Source organism: Dysidea avara, chromosome 1 (assembly GCF_963678975.1).
Source record: "Dysidea avara chromosome 1, odDysAvar1.4, whole genome shotgun sequence".
NCBI classification, from domain to species: domain Eukaryota; kingdom Metazoa; phylum Porifera; class Demospongiae; order Dictyoceratida; family Dysideidae; genus Dysidea; species Dysidea avara.
This window is the reverse complement of record NC_089272.1, coordinates 54380202-54405208: the sequence shown is the minus strand read 5'-3', so window position 1 is coordinate 54405208 and position 25007 is coordinate 54380202. Positions and strand designations below refer to the sequence as shown.

Below are 25007 nucleotides of genomic sequence, written 5' to 3'. Positions count from 1 at the left end.
TGCTATCCTTGGAGAGTTATGCTGGCTTCAATTCTTTAAAACCGTTTATCTCGAAACTTCTAATGTGCGATTTGGATCGTTTTTCCAAAATCCAGTCACAAATATAAAATAGTGAGATTAGCTTTTATTCAATAATTAAAGTTTTATATGACTTACAGTACAAACATGGGAAGGAACAGTGGACCTAGGGCACCAAGAACCTGGGACCAAGGACATGCAAAGGCTCAACTTTTCTCTAGATATTGATGATACTTTGTCAACTTCATAACATCAAATTTTATACACTTTACTTTTTTACTGGTCTCCTCTGAATATTCAAATCTCATAGCTAAAGCACTACATGGTGCTTATCAATTAGAAATATAAGTACATTATAGGCATCTACTATAAAAAGAGTCTTGGCTTTGGTCTTTAGCGCAAGTATTGGCTACTTGTTCTTGACAACACCAACCACATGGGTGATGATGTGGCTTTCATCAAGTCTTTAACCGCAATCACTGAACTTGTCAAAAGTATTGGTTTCATCATGCTTCATATGAAACGAGCCGCAGCTTCACTGAAGCAACTACACTCCTAAAATGATTTGATAAACCGAAGTTTCTGTAATGGGCAACTTGCTTGGCAGACAATGTGATGAATTAGTGCATATTGGAATCTTTTAGTGGTATGTGACATTACAGAAAAAATGTCTACCTGTGGGTCTACTTATGTGATCATAACTACAAGAGCTAGCTAGCTAGTACAGGGTAAAGAATGCATAGATTATTATAAACCTACAGACCTTCAGTACTTGTGCTGTAAAGCCTTAATAAATAATCTAATATCCATTTGGTTCCACATGAGGTACTTTGAGATAATAAGTCACTCTCTAGAGTTCCTTGGATACATATACATGAAATTGACAAGGAGAAACATCCTGACCTCCTGGCAGACTCCTGTAAGCATTCGAGCATTAATCAGATGGCTGCAGGTTCGAGGCTGCTTAGGTCCAGTCATGGATTTTTTCTCTTTTCTCCACCTTTGCAAACACACTTTCTGTAACAACTTTAAACAGGCTGTAGGACCAGGTGTCCTACAGACGTTCAGCACTTGTGCTGTAAAGCCTTAATGAATAAATAAATAAAAATAAATAAATAAATAAACTTTATGGAGTACATAAATATCAGTGTCTTTATGGGTCCTCGGTCACCTTACTGTTATTACTTACACTACGTATGTCCAAAGATACACAGATTTTCAGGGAATAATGCATACTTATAGCATATTGCATGCATGTCACATTGCACACATACTCCACTAACCTCATTAATCCTAAAGATATCATTGCACTTTCCACCAACAACTTCTTTTACTACAATGTTATTATCTATAACACTTTTAATATCTAAATGACCTTTCAGTTGCTGTTCTACTCCACAAAATTGATAAACATATCCCTTGTTCCTATATACACAAGAAGTATACATTATTTTACAAAATTACTAAAACATTTAAAATTATTATGAAGTAGGGATCCAAGTGATACAAAGTAGTGCAAAAAGATGAATGATAGCATTACAGCATAACTCTGTGAGAAAATCCCTACATTAGCATGATAATGTAAGCCACAAATTATCATCATATAGATTATGGAATTAGTGTTGTTTTAGTACAGCAAATTCATTAGTTTAGTTCTAGTACCCCAATTCTGCCATAGTTTTAGTTAGTTTTAGTTCTAGTACCCCAATTTTACCATAGCTTTAGTTATAGTTCTAGTATCCCAATTCCACCACAGTTTTAGTTAGTATTAGTTCTGGTACCCGACATTTTTGTAATTTTAGTTTGTATTAGTTTCATTTTAGTTAGTGTTAGTTTTAGTGTTAAGTATCTTCACAAATAATAACCTTGGTAGCACCTCCTAGACTTCTAGAAACTTTAGATTTGGTGTTTTGATGTTCAGCACTATTTCCACTTGCCATTGTGCACATATGAACAAAGCTCTAATAGAACTGAGCTTAAATAACTTACATAAATAGATGGAGTTTAACTAGTTAAACTAGGTTAACGTTGCAGTCGAGCATGCATAAGTGTATTATGATAGTGACTAATCCAAAGCTCCACCATGACTGGAGGGAAGATTGGGAAGGTACACACATGAGAAGGGTTGGCAATAATTGGAGAATAACATTGCGTATGCGTTACAAGAAAAAGGCGTGTGGAGAGATGTTAGAACACATGGTGCTACATGGCATAGTGAATCTTGTCATTTCGTTAACATACCGCCTTTACGGCAAAAAATGAAACAGTCTTAGAACTATACTGGGGAAGTTCAATGCGGCCAACTCTATGAGACATTCATCGTTTCATCGATATGCTGCCAGAACTGAGGACACACAGGAGGGGTGTCACAGAAGAGTCATGGAACTAGACTGGACATTACTACCAGTACATTCGTTGATATTCTGCCTAAAACTGAGATGCCGAGAAGAGATGCAGTAAGATGTTACAGCCGGAGATTATGGAAAAGTTAGGGAACTTAATGGAAGCTAGGAACCAACGGAGGCTATTAAACCGCTCCTCTAATGCAGAATAACTTCCCCACAATCATCCAGGAGATTGCGAGATTGTTCCGTTCTTAACAACTAAACATATGTAGCAATGATGCCAAGCAAGTTCTAATTAGCTACAATATATTCGTCTTCGTTGTTCATAGGCAACTCTCCTTTCATAGATGCCGTTGGGACCTCACTATTAGGGTCACTCCTTGGTCTCAGGGTCCGCAGTGCCCCAGCGTGGACCACCAGGTGAATGTGTGCACCTCTGTACTGCCTTATCACATGCCTCCTTAGCATGCAAACTGCAATACAGTAATTTGGCAAAGGGTAATTTGCAACAAGCAATCAGTGTTGACTGGTAACAAAGAGTGTTCACCTGGGCAGATTAAGATACTGCCCCCATACCCTCCCCTAAAAGAATAGAACACTGATACATACTAATATGGGTGTGTGTGTATGTATACATATATATAGTGTATGTTAGATGTTAGTATTTTCATTTGTAGTAATTCTGGTACATGTAGTATATTTACAACTAATAAGTGCGTCTAAGGTAATAGTACAGACAATATGTGACCACCTCCTCTCCTCCATAGATGCCGTTGGGACCTTAATATAATGAACACTCCTTGGTCTCAGGATCTGCAGTGCCCCAGCACAGACCGCTGGGTGAATGTGTGCACCTCCGTAGTGCCTCCTTATATTAGCATACAAACTGCAATAATTGGCAGAGGGTAACTTGCAACAGTGATAATTGAGTTTAAGTGGCAATCAGTGTTGACTGGTGACAGTGTTTTCATTTGTGCAGAAAAGGTCTCAGGGTCTGCAGTGCCCCAGCACGGACTGCTGGGTGAATGTGTGCGCCTCTGTAGTGCCTCCTTATTAGCATACAAACTGCAATAATTGGCAGAGGGTAACTTGCAACAGTGATAATTGAGTTTAAGTGGCAATCAGTGTTGACTGGTGACAGAGTTTTCATTTGTGCAGAAAAGGTCTCAGGGTCTGCAGTGCCCCAGCGCGGACCTCTGGGTGAATGTGTGCACCCCGTAGTGAGTCCTTATTAGCATACAAACTGCAATAATTAGCAGAGGGTAACTTGCAACAGTGATAATTGAGGGCAATCAGTGTTGACTGGTGACAGAGTTTTCATTTGTGCAAAAAAGGTATTGCCCCCACACTCCCCTCCCCTAACGGGGTAGAACACCATTTATATATGTGTGTATATATATATATATGGGTATAATGTACGTGTATATAAATTATGTGACCGGGCCTACAAAATTAGGGCATGTGGGCACAAACTACACCCTGCCACATAACATCTCATATCACAGTATTGGGATAAACTATTTTCGTTCTGTAACTTGTATTGTAAAGCCAACTTAATGTTTAATAAGTGCTGAACAGTTCTTAGCCAAGCAATAATGGAATGCAAAGTTATGATGCATCAAAGTGCAAACTAGTAGACAATTTTCATGTGCCCACATGCCCTATTTTCACAGGCCTGGTCACATATATCTAATCCAAAACAGCCAAGCCACAAAAAACGTGTGCAGTTCTCAAAAAGGCTATGGTCAAAAAAGATGTGAAATCCAAGGTGGCGGCCAAGAAATGGCTGTGATGGTAGGTTAATGGTAAAAATTTTAATAACGACAATTCAGGTGAATTTTGTGCCAAGACCAAGCGGTACCAAAATTCACCTGAATTGTTGTTATTAAAATTTTTACCATTAACCTACCATCACAGCCATTTCTTGGCCACCACCTTGGATTTCACATCTTTTTTCACCATGGCCTTTTTGGGGGCCGCACCTTTTTTTACAGCTTGGCTGTTTTTGATTAGATATCACTTCTTTTTGTATTTGTATACTGCAAAGCCGGCCAATGGCTGGATTTGGGGCTTTTTTAACCCATATGTTTTTTCTTTACCACAGAAAGAAGAAAAGAACTTAAAGAAGATTTTTAATACTTCAATTATTTTTGATTTTATTAGTAATTATACAAATTATATACATACATTAATTACATGCCCATTATCCACCACAGGATATTACTTTGCAGCTGATCTCTCTACTGGGTGACTTGAAATGTAGCTGAACTATCTACAAGGCGACAATTTCTAGCTGATCTCTCTACAGAGTGATTTATTTCTAGCTGAACTCTCTACAGGTGATTTTTTTGCAGCTAAACGCTCCACATGGTACGTAGATTCTTTGTAGCTGAACTCTCTACATGATGGTTTCTTTGTAGCTGACCTCTCTACAAGATAACTTCTTCTAGCTGATCTCTCTACAGGATGATTTATTTGCAGCTGAACTCTCTACATGATGGTTTCTTTGTAGCTGAACTCTCTACAAGGTGACTTCTTCTAGCTGATCCCTCTACAGGGGGATTTGTTTGTAGTTGAACTCTCAACAAGTGATTCATTTGCAGCTGACCTCTTTATGTGGTGGTTTCTTTGTAGCTGAACTTTCTACAAGGTGACCTCTTCTAGCTGATCTCTCTACAGGGTGATGTGTTTCTAGCTGAACTCTCTACTGGTTATTTGTTGCAGTTAAATTCTCTACCAAGTGGTTTCTTTGTAGCTGAACTCTTTACAAGGTGACTTCTTCTAGCTTAACTCTCTAAGGCGTAATTTCTTTGTAGCTGAACTCTCTACATGATGGTTTCTTTGTAGCCGAACTCTCTACAAGGTGACCTCTTCTAGCTTATCCTTCTACAGGGTGATTTGTTTTTATCTGAACTCTCTACAAGGTGACTTCTTCTAGCTGAACTCTCTACAGGGTGATTTCTTTGTAGCTGAACTCTCTACATGATGGTTTCTTTGTAGCTGAACTCTCTACAAGGTGACCTCTTCTCTACAGGGCATTTTGCTTGTAGTAGAATTCTCTACATGGTAATTTGTTTGAGGCTGAACTCTCTACATGGCGGTTTCTTTGTAGCTGAACTCTCTACACAGTGACTTTTTCTAGCTGAACTCTCTACAGAGTGATTTGTTTGCAGTTGAACTCTCTACATGATGGTTTCTTTGTAGCTGAACTCTCTACAAGGTGACTTCGTCTAGCTGATCTTTCTACAGGGTGAATTGTTTGTAGCTGATCTATCTACAAGGTAACTTCTTCTAGCTGATCTCCCTATAGGGTGATTTGTTTCTAGCTGAACAAACTTGTTTGCAGCTAAACTCTCTACATGGTGGTTTCTTTGTAGCTGAACTCTCTACATGATGGTTTCTCTGTAGCTGAACTCTCTACAAGGTCACTTCTTCTAACTGATCCCTGTACAGGGCGATTTGTTTGTAATTGAAATCACTACACGGTAATTTGTTTGCAGCTGGACTCTCTACATGATGGTTTCTTTGTAGCTGAACTATCTACAAGGTGACCTCTTCTAGATGATCACTCTACAGGGTAATTTGTTTCTAGCTGAACTCTCTACAGGTTATTTGTTTGCAGCTAAACTCTCTACATGGTGGTTTCGTTGTAGCTGAACTCTCTACAAGGTGACTTCTTCTAGCTGATATTTCTACAGGGTGAATTGTTTGTAGCTGAACTATCTGCAAGGTAACTTCTCCTAGCTGATCTCTCTACAGGGTGATTTGTTTCTAGCTGAACTCTCTACAGGCTATTTTTTTGCAGCTAAACTCTCTACATGGTGGTTTCGTTGTAGCTGAACTCTCTACATGATGGTTTCTTTGTAGTTGAACTCTCTACAAGGTGACTTTTTCTAGCTGATCTTTCTACAGGGTGAATTGTTTGTAGCTGAACTATCTACAAGGTAACTTCTTCTAGCTGATCTCTCTACAGGGTGATTTGTTTGTAGCTGAATTCTGTACAGGTGATTTGTTTGCAGCTGAGCTCTTTACAAAATGGTTTCTTTGTAGCTGAACTCTCTACAAAGTAACTTCTTCTAACTGATCTCTCTACAGGGTGATGTGTTTCTAGCTGAACTCTCTACTGGTTATTTGTTGCAGTTAAATTCTCTACCAAGTGGTTTCTTTGTAGCTGAACTCTTTACAAGGTGACTTCTTCTAGCTTAACTCTCTAAGGCGTAATTTCTTTGTAGCTGAACTCTCTACATGATGGTTTCTTTGTAGCCGAACTCTCTACAAAGTGACCTCTTCTAGCTTATCCTTCTACAGGGTGATTTGTTTTATCTGAACTCTCTACAAGGTGACTTCTTCTAGCTGAACTCTCTACATGGTGGTTTCGTTGTAGCTGAACTCTTTACATGATGGTTTCTTTGTAGTTGAACTCTCTACAAGGTGACTTCTTCTAGCTGATCTTTCTACAGGGTGAATTGTTTGTAGCTGAACTCTCTAAAGGTTATATGTTTGCAGCTAATCTCTCTTCATGGTGGTTTCGTTGTAGCTGAACTCTCTACATGATGGTTTCTTTGTAGCTGAACTCTCTACAAGGTGACTTCTTCTAGCTGAACTCTCTACAGGGTGATTTCTTTGTAGCTGAACTCTCTACAAGGTGACCTCTTCTAGATGATCTCTCTACAGGGTGATTTGTTTCTAGCTGAACTCTCTACAGGTTATTTGTTTGCAGCTAAACTCTCTACATGGTGGTTTCATTGTAGGTGAACTCTTTACATAATGGTTTCTTTGTAGCTGAACTCTCTACAAGGTGACTTCTTCTAGCTGATCTTTCTACAGGGTGAATTGTTTGTAGCTGAACTATCTACAAAGTAACTTCTTCTAGCTGATTTCTCTACAGGGTGATTTGTTTCTAGCTGAACTCTCTACAGGTTATTATTTTGCAGCTAAACTCTCTACATGGTGGTTTCGTTGTAGCTGAACTCTCTACAGGCTATTTTTTTGCAGCTAAACTCTCTACATGGTGGTTTCGTTGTAGCTGAACTCTCTACATGATGGTTTCTTTGTAGTTGAACTCTCTACAAGGTGACATCTTCTAGCTGATCTTTCTACAGGGTGAATTGTTTGTAGCTGAACTATCTACAAGGTAACTTCTTCTAGCTGATCTCTCTACAGGGTGATTTGTTTCTAGCTGAACTCTCTACAGCTTATTTGTTTGAAGCTAAACTCTCTACATGGTGGTTTCGTTGTAGCTGAACTCTCTACATGATGGTTTCTCTGTAGCTGAACTCTCTACAAGGTCACTTCTTCTAGCTGATCCCTGTACAGGGCGATTTGTTTGTAGTTGAAATCTCTACACGGTAATTTGTTTGAGGTTGAACTCTCTACATGATGGTTTCTTTGTAGCTGAACTCTCTACAATGTGACTTCGTCTAGCTGATCTTTCTACAGGGTGAATTGTTTGTAGCTGAACTATCTACAAGGTAACTTCTTCTAGCTGATCTCTCTATAGGGTGATTTGTTTCTAGCTGAACAAACTTGTTTGCAGCTAAACTTTCTACATGGTGGTTTCTTTGTAGCTGAACTCTCTACATGATGGTTTCTCTGTAGCTGAACTCTCTACAAGGTCACTTCTTCTAGCTGATCCCTGTACAGGGCGATTTGTTTGTAGTTGAGATCTCTACACGGTAATTTGTTTGAGGCTGAACTCTCTACATGGCGGTTTCTTTGTAGCTGAACTCTATACAAGGTGAATGTTCTAGCTGAACTCTCTACAGAGTGATTTGTTTGCAGCTGAACTCTCAACATGATGGTTTCTTTGTAGCTGAACTATCTACAAGGTGACCTCTTCTAGATTATCTCTCTACAGGGTGATTTGTTTCTAGCTGAACTCTCTAAAGGTTATATGTTTGCAGCTAATCTCTCTTCATGGTGGTTTCGTTGTAGCTGAACTCTCTACATGATGGTTTCTTTGTAGCTGAACTCTCTACAAGGTGACTTCTTCTAGCTGAACTCTCTATAGGGTGATCTTTTTGCAGCTGAACTCTATACATGGTGGTTTTTTTGTAGCTGAACTCTCTACAAGGTGACCTCTTCTAGCTGGTCTCTCTACAGGGTGATTTGTTTCTAGTTGCATGAATTCTCTACAGGCGATATGTTTGCAGCTGAACTGTCTACATGGTGGTTTCTTTGTACCTGAACTCTCTACAAGGTGACTTGTTTCTAGCTGATCCCTCTACAAGGTGATTTCCTCGAGCTGATCTCTCTACAGCATGGGCGTAGGAACAGGGGGGGCCACAGGGGCCAGGGCCCCCCTAGTCTGTGGCCATGGATAGATAGAGCAGGCCAGGGCCCCTCCGGTTTGCAGCAGAATCATTTTTATAGTAATGCACCATGTGATACGCAATAATTATAGATCATTGGCCTACTTGGACGCTGATAAGCTATGTTCCATTCTCACCGATTAAAATGTTGGTCCTGGTTTATTTTGAAATAATATTAAAGGCGCTTAAGGTTACGGGATAGTGAGCGACTGTCAAACAAAAAATTTTATTATGTAATTAAGGCGGGCTTGGTGTTGTTGTGTTTTGTATCAGCTGGTAACAGGCTTAAATTGTTGGGAGAATAATAGCGTGCTGACTGGACAGTTACAAGGTACAAGAAAACACATGTAACAGTACAAGATAACATAGATACAACACACTTAGCAACTGGCGCACCTGTAAGCGCATGCGTAGTTTTGCTGACTAATGGCGATATTTTCCTGAACCAAAAATCAGGACTGTCAAACTAGTTGTTAACATTTTGTATAAACAGACTACTAGTCTGGCTTCTTGTCTAGGTCCTGACGGCGCCATTTGTTAGAAATAATGTTTCTAGTGCTTGTGATATCAATTTAAAAATTAATTTTGTGACCACAGTGTCTTGCTTTAGGCCATATTGTAGTCATATTTCAGCAACTATACACATTATTCACAAATCCTCTTGTCAGTCCCTCACAAGTGATGTTCTTCAAACCTTAGAATTGTTAGTAAGTTCTCATGGTTCTTCATTGGTCTGATTTTTGGTTCACAGTTTTCACTGTTTGGCATGGGGACAATTCATGTTTCCATAACAACATTTGAATTCCATGTCGATTTATGAAAAGTTAAGAATGCATAAATATTTGATAACAATGCATTAAGAAAAATCAAACTCCTAATCATGAAAAATGATCGATAGTGTACATGTGGAGTTTACAGTATCCCGTAACCTTAAAGGGATAATAAGCTACGTACACCTCACGTGTAATTCATGTTAGAAAATAATTAAAGAACTGTGCAGCTGCAGAGAGTTAACTTATATCTCAGTCTCACTACCAGAAAACTCTACCAGAATTAATTCGTAGTCGTGGTAGACCTATTTCAAAGAGTCCAGTTAGTGAAGGAGCTTCTAGTAGTTTCCAGAGCGGTTCTAGCAGAGGTAGCTTTGTTCTAGCCCTAATAACAAACCTTTGATGGAAGAAGTTGAACCAGAGCAGTCCCACTTCCCAGAAGACTACGGATCTGCGAACTAACGCAGAATGTAGCTAATACTCAGGGGGGAAGACGTTAATTCATAAATTCATCCCGCATACAAGTAATTTATACAACATGAAATTAGTTCAAGTAACAGCTTCTTATTAATTGTGTTTTGTGATGTCATCAGTCCTATCACGTCATTAACATGGTATACAAGGTTGTTATAAGATTACTTATCTTAGAACTGTGATTATGATTATTGGCTAAAATTGCCTCCAGATTCAACCTCACATAGCACCTATTTTTCAAAATTTCCCTGAGGGGGGCATGCCCCCAGACCTCCCTAGAAGGAGAGCATGTGAAGCATACTTTGAGTACGCTTTGCGCACTGTGCATGTACCCACAAGTAGCTACTCTGGGAAGGTTACTACTTGGCATCATTTTTCAGTCAAAAATATTGCCAAATTTTAATACTGAATAGGCTAAATTTGCAAATATTTTCTGTGGGGGCATGCCCCCAGACCCTCCTAGATAGAGCATGCATGAGTGTGCTTCGCACACTATAGCTAACTAGTTAAAACTTAATCCAATTGCTCTAACATAACTGTACCTTTCCTCCGCCACTGCTTTAGTTACCAATAGTGGCCCCCCTATAGTTTTTTGCTTTGCTACGCCCCTGTACAGGTTGATTTGTTTGTAGCTGAACTCTCTACAGGGTGATTTGTTTGCAACTGAACTCTCTACAGGGTGGTTTGTTTGTAGCTGAATTCTCTACAGGATGGTTTCTTTGTTACTGAACTCTCTACAAGGCAACTTTTTTCTAGCTGATCTCTCTATAGGGTGACTTGTATCTAGCTGAACAATCTACAGGATTATCTGTTCATAGCTGAACTCTCTACACCTGGTTAATTTGTTTGTAGCTGAAATCTCTTGTTTCAAACTGATCTCACTGTAGCATAACTTATTTGTAGCTGAACTCTCTACAGGATGGCTTCTTTGTAGCTGAACTCTCTACAGAGTGAGTTTTTTGTAGCTGAACTGTATATAGGGTGATTTGTTTGTACCTGAACTTTCTACAGGGTGATTTGTTTATAGCTGAACGCTCTGCAGGGTGATTTGTTTGTAGTTGATCTCTCTACAGGTTTTCTTTGCAGCTGAGTTCTCTACAAGGTGACCTCTTCTAGCTGAGCTCTTTCTTGTTTCTAGCCGATCTCTCTACAGAGTAACTTGTTTGTATAGCTGAAATCTTTACAGAGTAGTATTTTGGTTGCTGAACTCTCTACACGGTGACTTGTTTGTAGCAAAATCCTTTACAGAGTGACTTGTTTGTAGCTGAATTCTCTACACAGTAACTTACTTGTAGCTGAAATCTCTACAGAATGACTTACTTGTAGCTGAACACTGTATAAACTATAAGTGACTTGTGTGTAGCTAAACTCTCTTCAGGTTTACTTGTTTGCAGGTGATCTCTATAAGGTAACTTGTTTGTATAGATGAATTCTTTACAGGATAGTTTCTTTGTAGCTGAACTGACTTGTTTGTAGCTGAATTCTCTAGAGAGTGTAGCTGAACTCTCTACAGAGTGCATAACTTGTTTATAGCTGAACTCTCTTCAGTATGACTTGCAATGTTCTGAATCACTACTGCGATACATTTGTAGCTGAACTCTCTATAGGATGACTTGCTTCTTGCTGAACTGTCTATAAGATTAACTGTTTGCAGCTGAACTCCCTACAGAATAACTTGCAATGTAATAGAATCCTACAATGGAGTAAATAAATTAGCTGGATGCTCTATTAGGGTGACTGTTCTATTAGAGTATCTCAATCTCGCATTTGCTACATGGAGTTGGCTTTCGAATCATAACTCAGTGGTTTGTAATCCGATTCTTCTGTACTACTGCAAGGACTTTCTATGAAGATTATTTCAGCTATACACCGATTTTCAGCTCATTGCTCTTGGCGGTTTGCCTAGTACGCGTAAAAACTAATACTTTATTCATAAAAATTGATCGCGTAATTGTGACACAGGTTTGGTTTTGTGTCATATCTCCATGGTCTTTATCTCGATTCCTTTCAAACCACCAAAAGGCACTCCCACGATGGTTACTTCATCTATATAGCAATTTTCAACTCATTCCATGAAGCAGTTTACCCTGTAGGCGTGACAACAAATCAATATTGTTTTACGCGAATAATCGGTAATAAATCCTGAACCATTGATCGGATTTGCACCAAATTTGATGCTATGATTTGCCTTTGAACTCCCTTTCTGGGTGCCAAATTTGTGTGCCAAACTTTGGCAGCTTGTATCTCGGAAATGACTGGAGAGAGCTCCTTCAAATTTGGAATGTAGACTCCCCTAGCTGGCGGGAAACTCTGTAGCAAATTTGGTTCCAATTGGATAAGGTATCACCGAGATACAAAGGTGTGAAAATGACGTTTTCTTTCTTCCTGTCAATATACTCACAGTGTGGCGCGCCGGCTTTTTGGACAACTACAAGCAGATTACCCTGTAGAGAGTTCAGCTACAAACAAATCAACCTGTGAAGCGATCAACTAGAAACAAATCACCCTGAAGAGAGGTCAGCTACAAAAAATCACCCTGTAGAGAGATCAGCTACAAACAAATCAACCTTTAGAGCGATCAGCAACAAACAAATCAACTTATAGAGAGATCAGCTAGAAACAAATCAACCTGCAGATAGATCAGCTAGAAACAATTCAGCTTGTAGAGAGATCAGTTACACACAAATCAACCTGTAGAGAGATAAGCTAGAAACATATCACCCTGTAGAGAGTTCAGCTACAAGCAAATCACACTGTAGAGAGTTCAGCTATAACAGATCAACCTGCACAGAGATCAGCTACAAACAAATCACCTTATAGAGAGTTCAGCTACAAACAAATTAGCCCGTAGAGAGATCGGCTACAAACAAATCAACCTGTAGAAAGATCAGCTACACACAAATCAACTTGTAGAGAGATCAGCTACAAATAAATCACCCAGTAGAGAGAGATCAGCTAGAAACTAGACACAATGTAAAGAGTTCAGCTACAAGTAAATCACCCTGTAGAGTGTTCAGCTGCAAACAAGTAACCCTGTAGAAAATTCAACTACAAACAAATCACCTTGTAGAAAGATCAGCAAGAAGAAGTTACCTTGTAGAGAGTTTAGCTACAAAGAAACCATCCTGTAAAGAGCTCAGCTGCAAACAAATCACCTGTACAGAATTCAGCTACAAACAAATCACCCTGTAGAGAGATCAGCTAGAAGAAGTTACCTTGTAGATATTTCAGCTAACCCTGTAGAGAGATCAGCTAGAAGAAGAGTTACCTTGTAGATAGTTCAGCTGCAAACAATTCACCCTGTAGAGAGATCAGCTAGAAGAAGTCATCTTGTAGATAGTTCAGCTGCACACTGTAGAGAGATCAACTAGAAGAAGTCACCTTGTATGTAGAGTGTTAAGTTGCAAAGAAACCACCATGCAGAGAGTTCTGTAATAAATATATGTATTATCAAGACACACGATAGTGTGTCGTGCGGAACTCCTTACACTGCGTCTAGTTTCTAGCTGATCTCTCTACAGGGTGATTTGTTTATAGCTATCTCTCTACAAGTTGATTTATGTGTAGCTGATCTCTCTGCAGGTTGATTTGTTTGTAGCCGATCTCTCTACAGGATAATTTGTTTGCAGCTGAACTATCTATAAGGTGATTTGTTTGTAGTTGATCTCTCTGCAGGTTGATTTGTTTTAGCTGAACTCTCTACAGGGTGATTTGTTTCTAGGTTATCTCTCTACAGGTTGATTTGTGTGTAACTGATCTCTCTACAAGCTGATTTGTTTGTAGCTGATCTCTCCGCTGGTTGATTTGTTTCTAGATGATCTCTCTACAAGTTGGTTTGTTTGTTGCTGATCGCTCTAAAGGTTGATTTGTTTGTAGTTGAACTCTCTGCAAAGTGTTTTACAAGGTGAATTTTTGTAGCTGACCTCTCTTCAGGGTGATTTGTTTCTAGCTGATCGCTCTACAGGTTGATTTGTTTGCAGCTGAACTCTCTACAGGGTGATGTGCTTGTAGCTGAACTCCTTACATTGTGTCTAGTTTCTAGCTGATCTCTCTACAGGGTGATTTGTTTGTAGCTGATCTCTCTACAAGTTGATTTGTGTGTAGCTGATCTCTCTGCAGGTTGATTTATTTGTAGCTGATCTCTCTACAGGGTAATTTGTTTGTAGCTGAACTCTCTATAAGGTGATTTGTTTGTAGCTGAACTCCTTACATTGTGTCTAGTTTCTAGCTGATGTCTCTACAGGGTGATTTTTTGTAGCTGAACTCTCTACAGGGTGATTTGTTTCTAGCTTATCTCTCTGCAGGTTGATTTGTGTGTAACTGATCTCTCTGCAGGTTGATTTGTTCATTGCTGATCGCTCTAAAGGTTGATTTGTTTGTAGCTGAACTCTCTGGAAAGTGGTTTGTTTGTAGTTGATCTCTCTTCAAGGTGATTTTTTGTAGCTGACCTCTCTGCAGGGTGATTTGTTTCTAGTTGATCGCTCTACAGGTTGATTTGTTTGTAACTGAACTCTCTACAGGGAGATTTGCTTGTAGCTGAACTCCTTACATTGTGTCTAGTTTCTAGCTGATCTCTCTACAGGGTGATTTGTTTGTAGCTGAACTCTCTGGAAAGTGGTTTGTTTGTAGTTGATCTCTCTACAGGGTAATTTGTTTGTAGCTGAACTCACTCCACAGTGTCTTGTGTGTAGCTGAATTCTCTAGAGAGTGACTTAATTGTAGCTGAATTCTCTACAGGGTGCATGACTTGTTTATAGCTGAACTCTCTTCAGTGTGACTTGTAATGTTCTGAATCTCTACAGTGACATAATTGCTTAACTCTCCACAGGGTGACTTGCTTCTTGCTGAACTGTCTATAAGATTAACTGTTTGCAGCTGAACTCCCTACAGAATAACTTTTAATGTAATAGAATTCTATAATGGAGTAAATAAATTAGCTGAATGCTCTGTTAGGGTGACTGTTCTATTAGAGTATCTCGATCTCGCACTTGCTACATGGAGTTGGCTTTCGAATCATAACTCAGTGGTTTGTAATCCGATTCTTCTGTACTACTGCAAGTAGTTTCTATGAAGATTATTTCAGCTATACACCGATTTTTAGCTCATTGCTCTAAGCGGTTTTCCTAGTAGGCGTGAAAACTAATACTTTTTTTATTCATAAAAATCGATACATAAAAATTGATCGCGTAATTGTGACACAGGTTGGGTTATGTGTCATATCTCCATAGTCTTTATCTCAATTCATTTCAAACCACCATAAGGCACTCCTACTATGGTTACTCCATCTACATAGCAATTTTCAACTCATTCCATGAAGTGGTTTACCCTGTAGGCGTGACAACAAATCAATCTTGTTTTACGTGAATAATCGGTCATAACTCCTGAACCATTGATCAGATTTGCACCAACTTTGATGCTATGATTCGCCTTTGGACTCCCTTTTGGCGTGCCAAAGTTCAAGGCGATCAAAGTACGCGTTTGCGTGGTATAGCAATTTTGCAAGTGTGCAAAAACACGAAGAAGAAAAAAAAGAAGAAAAGAATTGAAACTTTGGCAGCTCTTATCTCGGAAATGGCTTGAGCGATGTCTTTCAAATTTGGAATGTTGACTCCCCTGGCAAGCGGAAAATTGTGTAGCAAAGTTAGTTCCAATCGAATAAGGGATCACCGAGATACAAAGGTGTGAAAATGACGTTTTCTTTCTTCCTGTAAATATACTCACGGTGTGGCGTGCCGGCTTCTTGGGCCGCACGACACACTACCATGTGTCTTGATGTAGGGTGTATGCGTTTGTGTGTGTATCTGTATATATATGTAATAGTTGTATCATGTATCCGAGTGATTTGCTTTAACGGCCCTCGAACTTGGGTGTACATATCAGGAAAATCACGAGAGCACGTGATACAACTGATATGTACCATGTAGGCTATTGCCTACTGTGGTGGACGACTAATCACCCAAGTCAATACAAGGCAACACGCTGGATTTATTATATAGACAGTCTTGTAAAATTCGATTATGGGTCACCAGCAAGTAACGTTGCATTATGTTTGTTAACATAAACGGGCAAATCCTATGAATGTCACGGAAACACTAAATTTTGCGATTTAACAAGTGTTTTAAAGTGGCTACATCGTTTAACCATTGTTTACAACATTTTCTAAACATCTATAGGGGTAAGCTTTGCTGTAGAGTGGTTACCTCATGATATACAAAAAGTGGGCGTGGTACGTAATCAAACACGTGGACACGCGATTGTGAATTAACCATGACGCTAGTTCTCACCTTAAACTTCCGTTTGTCAACTCATAGGGTGGTAAGGGTGTCGAATTGCCTCCGTCTGAGTGCTGTAGAATGCAAAATCGGGTTTATGGTTTTCATCACGTGAGCAATAATAAACTCCCACAATCGAATACCGCCAGGATACTTATAAAAACAAACAACGTTACCTCATCAGATATTAAGGCCATGGTACATTTAACTTAAGTGTACCATGGCCAGCCAGGGTTTATGAGATATGTACCCTGAAATTCTCCTTTGAAGTTAGGTGGTTTCATGGTATATATATATATATATATATATATTATATATTAATACAACATCAATATCGTGTCCTGTACAAAAACTCCAATAGCAGCTTGTGGTATATTTTTGATATGCTACAGCAAACTAGCCAATAGAGTCAGTATATCACTTGTACATTTGATATACGCATCTGATTGGCTAAAATGTTTTGATGGTGTTTAGATGTTTTACCAGTTAGGCATGTCCGACCTGACAACTGCTGGTACCATAGTAACCAATACCTGTTACCTAGCAACACATCATTGCCTAGCAACCGTTGCTAGGTAACCACTACTGATTTTAGAAATGATTTTGACACATTAGCAATGGTTGCTAAGCAACCACCAAAAAGCATGTAACTAGGTCAGGTTTACATTTTGTTGCCTAGCAACAGTTGCTATGGATTGTTGGACCGATTTTCAAGAAGATTGCAGGCTGCGACACATGTGCATACTCCTTGAGCATGCTAATCACAAGGAATTACTTACCAGTACTAATAATGGTGTAAAAACATTAGAAATTGCTGTTACTACTTCCAAGTGGGAGACAAGATGTTGTATTAAGGTAGCGCTGAAGTAATCAAATGAAGCCTTACAAGGCCAATGGAACATCATGTTTGTGGCCATGCGCGAAAAAACACAGAAAACTAATAGAACAACGCGAAGCGCTTCAAAATATTGAAAGAACCAGCTCTATCAGACTGTCAGGCTACTATTGCTGATACAAGTAACGATATTCACGTACTAACTTCATCACCTTGTCAAAACTCTGGTAACCTCACAGAGAACAACACCAGCTGTCATCGCGTGATTACTGCTTTACGGAGCGTGCTCTGGCCAGTTACACTGTCTCACATTTCGTGAAAAAACTCCATATTTATGTACCATAGACCCTCAAAATTTGGCAGAGGCACTGGTGAAGCGGTTCTTTACAGGGCTATGGAACGATTTTTTGCGATTCGCTGTTGACAGGCGTGATATTACATGTTGAAAAATGCGGGTTTGCGTTTCAACCAGTTTCCACGTTGTTATCGTTAAAAAGGATTCCATAGAGTTGTTCTACAAGGTGAGAAACCATAAGAGCCAAGGCGGCTTAGCACTAGGTTGTTTCTGGGGTGAGTTATTTTTAAAATCAGCTCTAAGTTCAGAGTTTAATAGCCACAAAATTAAAGCGGGTGATTTCACGGAACTTGGCATGCTAAGCTACAACATTACAGGCTATCATAAGAACCCTTTAAACGTAGACTACATGGCTCACAAGCGGAGTTCTCCACCACCCTAAAATAGCTAATTAAGCGCGTGGGCTAATTTAATCGTGACAAATGGGCATTGTATGGCTTCACAAAATTACTTCAGCGCCACCTTAACATATTATACTACAGATATCATGGTATTCGAAATATATACCAAAAGATATACAAACTTAGAAAAGATGTTATAGTGCGAGGTGAAATCTGTAGTATAACATATACATATATGTATATGTATATATATATATATATACCACTTTAGCGTGGGCGTTCAAAGGCGCCGCTCGGTGTTTAACTCGCATATTGCCCGGGCAATATCATGGGAAAGTGGTTTGCCAATGACTTTGATACCCAGCCAGTTCAAAGAATCGATGCGCTTTGACTCGTTATATTGAGCGACATAGAACTTTGTATTGTGGGACTAGGTTTTGTAGAGGTTGCTAAGCTTAGTACATAGGCTAAGATAGAGTAGTTGGTTGTTACTAAAGGATAATGAAGGCACAAAATAATTGTTTGGGCGATTGTGGATGCGTATTTCTACCCACCGCGTATCAGCCTTTGAACAGACCATGGAACAGCAAAGCTAGTCTACTACTGCTACGTTGAAATAGGTTAGTAACTTACAGTTCTAAGTACTTAACTTAATATAATAACTTACTTACTGTCCCAATAGCGAAGTTAGTTGGCTTAACTTAGTACAAAACTGATAACAATATAAACTCCATCCCACAATCACAAGTTTTCTAACATTGCGTGTTGAAGCATAGTAACGTATTAATGACGTTTTAACGTATGGACAACGTTTTGATGGCTATTAGCCCACGCTATTAAAACCACAATCGATCTTCAGATGCTACTGTATAAAACAAATGGGATGAGTTCTCATTAGTTCTTTCACCTATTAGGTGAGTACGCCCCAAGTGATATATATCACTTGTACCATGGCTGCTTGGGATTTTGCTGACATATACACCCGCAGCCCTCGGGCCTGTGGCCCTCGTGCTTTGGGTGTATATATCAGCAAAATCCCTCGCAGCCATGGTATAACTATTACATATATATATATATATATGTATATGTGACCAGATTTGTGAAAAGGTACCTTTTCACACATTTGACATACTAGCAAACAAAATGTCATAACTGTTGACTCCTTGCACTGATTGACTTACTTTTTGTATCACAATGTAGCCACATAATGTAGGCATACTCATGGAAAATTACAGACAAGTGCGTACAATGATACAAACGTTACAAAGCTTGAAAATTGAAAAATGGGTCAAATTTTATGTGTGAAAAGGGTACCTTTTCACAAATCCGGTCACATATATATATACCACCCCAAAAACACCTTCGCTGTAAAAAAGGCGCGCCCAAGAAACTACAATTACCTGGAACCCAATGTAAAAAAGAAAAAAAGAAAAATCAGCTTAGCTGAAGTGAAAAGTAACTGGTAACTTAAAGAGCTGATATCTGAAGCGGCCAAGAATACAATTACTAAAGTTTAATCCATGCAAGAACACCTTGGCTATAAAACAGGTGTATACATGAAAGTAACTGGCAACTGAAATGGCTGATATCTGAAGCGGCCAAGAATGAATGGTCATATACAACTATTTCAAAAATTTAACACTGAACCTTTATAATTCAGCTGTGTTCTATATTCACTCTTGCTGCATCGTAAAGTAATTTCTTTTAACTCTAATTGGCTGGTAATTTGGCCGCCTTTTTTTGCTCTATTATACTGACTATTAAAAAAGGCGGCCAAATTACCAGCCAATTAGAGTTAAAAGAAATTACTTTACGATGCAGCAAGAGTGAATATAGAACACAGCTGAATTATAAAGGTTCAGTGTTAAATTTTTGAAATAGTTGTATATGACCATTCATTCTTGGCCGCTTCAGATATCAGCCATTTCAGTTGCCAGTTACTTTCATGTATACACCTGTTTTATAGCCAAGGTGTTCTTGCATGGATTAAACTTTAGTAATTGTATTCTTGGCCGTTTCAGATATCAGCTCTTTAAGTTACCAGTTACTTTTCACTTCAGCTAAGCTGATTTTTCTTTTTGTTTTTTACATTGGGTTCCAGGTACTTGTAGTTTCTTGAGCGTGCCTTTTTTACAGCGAAGGTGTTTTTGGGGTGGATATCACTCATTTTTGTCAGTGATAGACTCTACATTTGGTTTAAAAGGTAATTTTTTTTGGAAATGAGCAATTAACATTAATGCAGAATATTATCTTGGAGAGTCAGTAAAATCCATACATAATAATGACCGTAAATTCGGAAGTATGAATTTACAGTGTAGTATGACTGTTCTATTAGAGTAAATTTATCTTTACTGCCTGCACGTCATGAATTTATCTCATATCTGTGCATGTTAAATGCTTCAGACACCTAATTAAACTTGCAAGTGCCTAATTAGTTCACAGTTGCTACACAGCTATAAATACATTTGTAATTGTTATCATCATTATCATTTATCATGTTATAACCATTTTTTAATATTTTGGTCACAACTTCAGGATTAGAGCAGCAGAGAAAGGAATACAGGACTCAACCATCAAGACTTGTATATGGGAGATGGAACAGTATTGCGATGGACAATGCCGGTACTAACCCCTCAAGGGTGTTGCAGTACAGTATAGATGCAAGACCAGAGCCTCGATCATCACCTTTTGACTGTGGTCACAACTTCAGGATTGGAGCAGCAGAGTAAGGAATGGAGGACTCAATCATCAAGACTCGGGGAGATGGAATAGTATTGCCATGGACAATGCCAGCACTAACCCCTCAAGGATGTCACAGTGCAGTATCGATACAACCACTCCAACCAGTGCATAAGACCAGAGCTCGATCATCACCTTTTGACTGAAATTTTTATACTTGATGAAGCAATTAAAACAAAAAAGTTGTAGTACTTGTACTTTCCTGAGGGAACATGTCCCCAGAGTCCCAGACTCCCTTGCCTGTTCAGCAGAATAATAGGATTGAGCCTTACTACCACTTTCACCTTTATTCTTGGCCTGAATGTACATATCAGCAACATAATACAGTAGCTGTAGATAATGCTAGTTAATGCCCCTAGGCAGAGCTATAGGGGTGGGAATTTTTCCCTACTATCATACTATCATAGTAGTTCTTCTCGCAGTTTTTTGCCTGGCCATCATCAACTGCTGTCCATCAACTGCTGTCAAAACATTAGTCTCGTCCCCAGACCCTTCCTCAAGCATGCTTAACACACAAAAATAACTTAGTTTAGCAGTACACAAACAATTATTCATTGACAGCTTATACTACACTTACCGCATTGTTGAACCATGTATATACCACCAGAATCCACCAGATTGACAACTAACACGTGATCTATTTAGGGGAAATCTCGTGGAAAGTCCCTAATTACCTTAAGCGGACACTCATGATACGTGGTTTTAAATTGAATGGTTTAAGAATGTAACTGGATGGTGAGGCGTACTTTAATCGGCTCGACTTTACTGAGAAACTCGAGCCCCTCGTGAGAAACTACATCGCTTGAGCAACGCTTGAAAAAGTAAGAGTCAAGAATACTGAGGGACTCTATGATATATGCCGGTCTTGAATGCTAACGAAACGAGGAGTGAAGTTTGTCCAACGTGTCACATCGCCACACACTGATTCACCGTGTTTGTGCGATAGGGTTTTTGGACCTGTCCACCAGATGTTGAAAGGAAATTCATTCCACCAGATGTTGAAAGGAAATTCATTCCAACTTGTGAAGTTATTGCCGGTATACTCATTGTTGGGGTCCATGGGGACATCGATGATCATTTACCAGTCAGCTGTAAGTAATGTCGCAACAGAAGGAAAGGAACCATTTCCATACCCCTATGGCATACTGATTTTCCAGGTCAGTTTATGTACACCCAACCACAGAAATGTAGAACTTTGGTTGCAGGTGGAAAATAAACACCTTTTTACTCAGTTACAAGAGATTCACCCAGCTGGGATAAAATGTTGAAGTGAATGTCATTAGTACCTACTTGCGGTTCATCAATTCCAAGTGTCCAGATTATGCAGTTGTCCTCATGTTCAAGTTTACACGTTTAGGCAAGTTCCACAACATCCTATAATCTATTACTATATCAGTGTGGAATAATGTTTATATAATATTTTTCATATTCCAGGCTTTAGGTATGTGTATTGTATTTAACACCTACTTGTTGGTTTTTGCAGGCCATCTGGTCATACTGGTTTATCCACTAGCAGTTGAATGTGATCATGGTACATATGTAAGTTGAGACCATGCAGGAACAAAGATACAGGTGTCATGAATTTCAGGTCAGTTGACATTCAGAGGAATTGTATTTTGTTCTTTTTGTAGTTATCAATTATCAGTGACCAGTTTGTGATAGCGTACTTTTGTTTGACTAATGACCAATTGTTCTGGTTTACATGCTTACCCAACAGTTATGTTACTCACTTAACCTGCATATGGGATATATATTTTTAGTTCATTTTGATTATTCATCCTTTATTGGTACAGCCTGGCATATTGTTTTTTGCACATTCTCTTTTTAATTCAGTGCCTGCTAGATTGTTTTGTCAGATATCGAAACAGGTGTTCCAGGTCAGTTTGCATGTGTGTTTAATTTAAGGTTGACTTCAGTGCCTGCTTATTCTTTTACAGGTCTCGGTATGGAGTGTCATGAATTTCAGGTCAGTTGACATACAGAAGAATTGTATTATTGCAATTGTTGTTTTTGCAGTTATCAATTATCACTGTATACTAGTGATGTGAATTTGCAGGTCAGTGTACTCAGATGTATCAGGCATAGTGTTGATGGGTTCGAATAAGTATCCAGTGTAGACTGTAGTGGCATCAAGGGTGTTAATTTCCAGGTCAGTTTACATGTTGTGACGTTAGTGATTTTTTCCTAGTACCCAGATATTAAGTGTATTGTATTTAATGCCCACCTGTTGTGTTTTTAAATTATGGTATATCAGTGTAGACAGTGCAACAGTAAGTCTTCTGTGTTGTAGTAACTATTTGTTTCATAATATTATGCTGTTGTCCCGGAATGGCACAATTTTTGGGCAACCAGTGTGAAGTCCAGTGGTACAAACATTGTATTATGACCAAGTTGTGATAGCGTACTTTTGTTTGACTAATGTCCTAATGTTCTGGGTTAACATGCTTACCCAACAGTTATGTTATTCATTCACTTAGCCTGGGATATAATTTTTGTTCATTTTGATTATCCATGTTATTATTGACACAGCCCGGCATATTGATTTTTTGTACATTCTCTTTTAATTCAGTGCCTGCTGGATTGTGTCATCAGATATCGAAACAAGTGTTTTTGGTGTTGCGACCAATGTTCCAGGTCAGTTGCATGAGTGTTTAATATAAGGTTAACTTCAGTGCCTGCTTATTCTTTTACAGGTCTCAGTATCGTCATGCTGACATACAAGAAATTATCACTATTGTTGGAACTATTTTTAGTCAAGTCTTGATGTGATGTTAATTAACGTTGTTACACATTGTTGTATGTTTACCATATGGCAAGAAATTATCATGGCCATCATGAAATTTGAATATTATGTAAGTTGTGTGGACCAACCCCAACTCATACATGGTCACTGGCAAACCACGAACCACATTCGAGCCACAACACCACCAACCACATTCGAGCAATCCATTACAAAATTTTGTTGCACCATTGGTGTGTGCATAATACTTAATGAAAGCCACAACACAAAGGCATGGTACACACTACATAGATGTGGTAACCCCTAAAGGCTTGTTACCTTTTGTATTCACCTTATCGGCCTTTGTGGTTAATCTATTAAAAATTACATGTAAATAGAGAATTGAAGAGTATGCTTAAAGCACCTTCGCTAGTGATTTTGTTCTTCAAACCACTGATAAGACAACTGGCGATATATAAACGCTCGCATGGGGTGTGGTACTAAATGGAATTTAAAAGATTTCTGCTTAAAACGCCATCCCTAGGGAACTTACGGTTCAGCACGCTGTCACAACTTGTTTATCAGGCATTAGAGTTTGTGTCCACGTCGTGTCTTTAAAAGTTATTGTAGGGATTAGAGGTTGATTGAAGAAAATACGCGTATAGGCAAACCAGGATTGGATAATGTCAGTGCTAGATGGACTATACAAACACGGCTATGTTGACTGGTTGACTGGTATAACGTGACAGTAGTTGTAACATAAGGTAGAGAAATAAAGTGAAATACGCCTATTATTTATTTTGCGATGGTTACTTTTTTTATTTTAGCGAGGTCGCAAGAAAACTATGATGATGATAACGACTCCTAAAGATTTTTTATCACGTAACGCAATACAAATCTATTGAGAGATGTTGCATAATTTAGGACTAATATTGCGAAACCGGCCCTACACGTAAATAACTCAAAGTAGTGGCCGCGCGTCTTTTAATTGGGCGTGCGCTTTGTAGTTTCTTGGCCGTGCGACTCACTACCGTGAGTCTTGATATATACATATATATATATATATATGTAACCGGATTTGCGAAAAGGTACCTTTTTCACACACAAAATTTGACCCATTTTGTGAACTTTGATGCTTCATAATGTCTTTATCATTGTATATAATTATCTACAATTTTCCATGAGTGCAGCTAAAGTATCTGGCTACATTATGAAAGTTAAAGCAAGTTAATCAGTGTAAGGAGTCAAGCGTTACATCATTTTGTTTGCTTACATGTAAAATGTGTGGAAAAGGTACCTTTTCGCAAATCCGGTCACATATATATATATATATATATGTATATGTATATGTATATATATATATGATATCTGTAGTATAATATGTTAATACAACATCTCATCTCCCACTTGGAAGCAGTAGCAGCAATTTCTACTGTTTTTACACCATTATTAGTACTGGTAAGTTAATTCCTTGTGATTAGCATGCTCAAGGAGTATGTACCTGTGTTGCAGCCTGCAATCTTCTTGAAAATCGGTCCAACAATCCATAGCAGCTGTTGCTAGGCAACAAAATGTAAACTTAAGCTAGTTACATGTTTTTGGTGGTTGCTTAGCAACCGTAGCTATGGTGTTAAAATCATTTTTAGAATTAATAGTGGTTGCCTAGCAACAGTTGCTAGGAAACAATGGTGTTGCCAGGTAACATGTATTGGTTACTATGGTACCACTAGTTGTCAAGTCGGACATGCCTAACTGGTAAAACAACTATACACTATCAAAAAAAATTTGCCAATCAGATGCGTATATCAAATGTACAAGTGATATACTG

The 25007-nt window shown here is 38.7% G+C and overlaps 2 long non-coding RNA genes across 3 annotated transcripts; both read left to right on the top strand.

Moving 5' to 3' along the window:
- The first annotated feature begins 21064 nt into the window (after positions 1–21064).
- On the top strand, positions 21065–22304 carry LOC136236404 (uncharacterized). 2 transcript variants are annotated; one of them, XR_010692119.1, is made up of 5 exons: positions 21065–21352; positions 21407–21617; positions 21666–21817; positions 21944–22048; positions 22092–22304. It is a non-coding gene; the product is annotated as an uncharacterized lncRNA (long non-coding RNA). The 2 variants fall into 2 exon arrangements; XR_010692118.1 differs by having other exon boundaries at positions 21407–21817.
- Positions 22305–22388: 84 nt separating this feature from the next.
- Positions 22389–23325, top strand: LOC136236416 (uncharacterized). Its single transcript, XR_010692123.1, has 4 exons — positions 22389–22426; positions 22477–22609; positions 23030–23094; positions 23154–23325. It is a non-coding gene; the product is annotated as an uncharacterized lncRNA (long non-coding RNA).
- The last annotated feature ends 1682 nt before the right edge of the window (positions 23326–25007 follow it).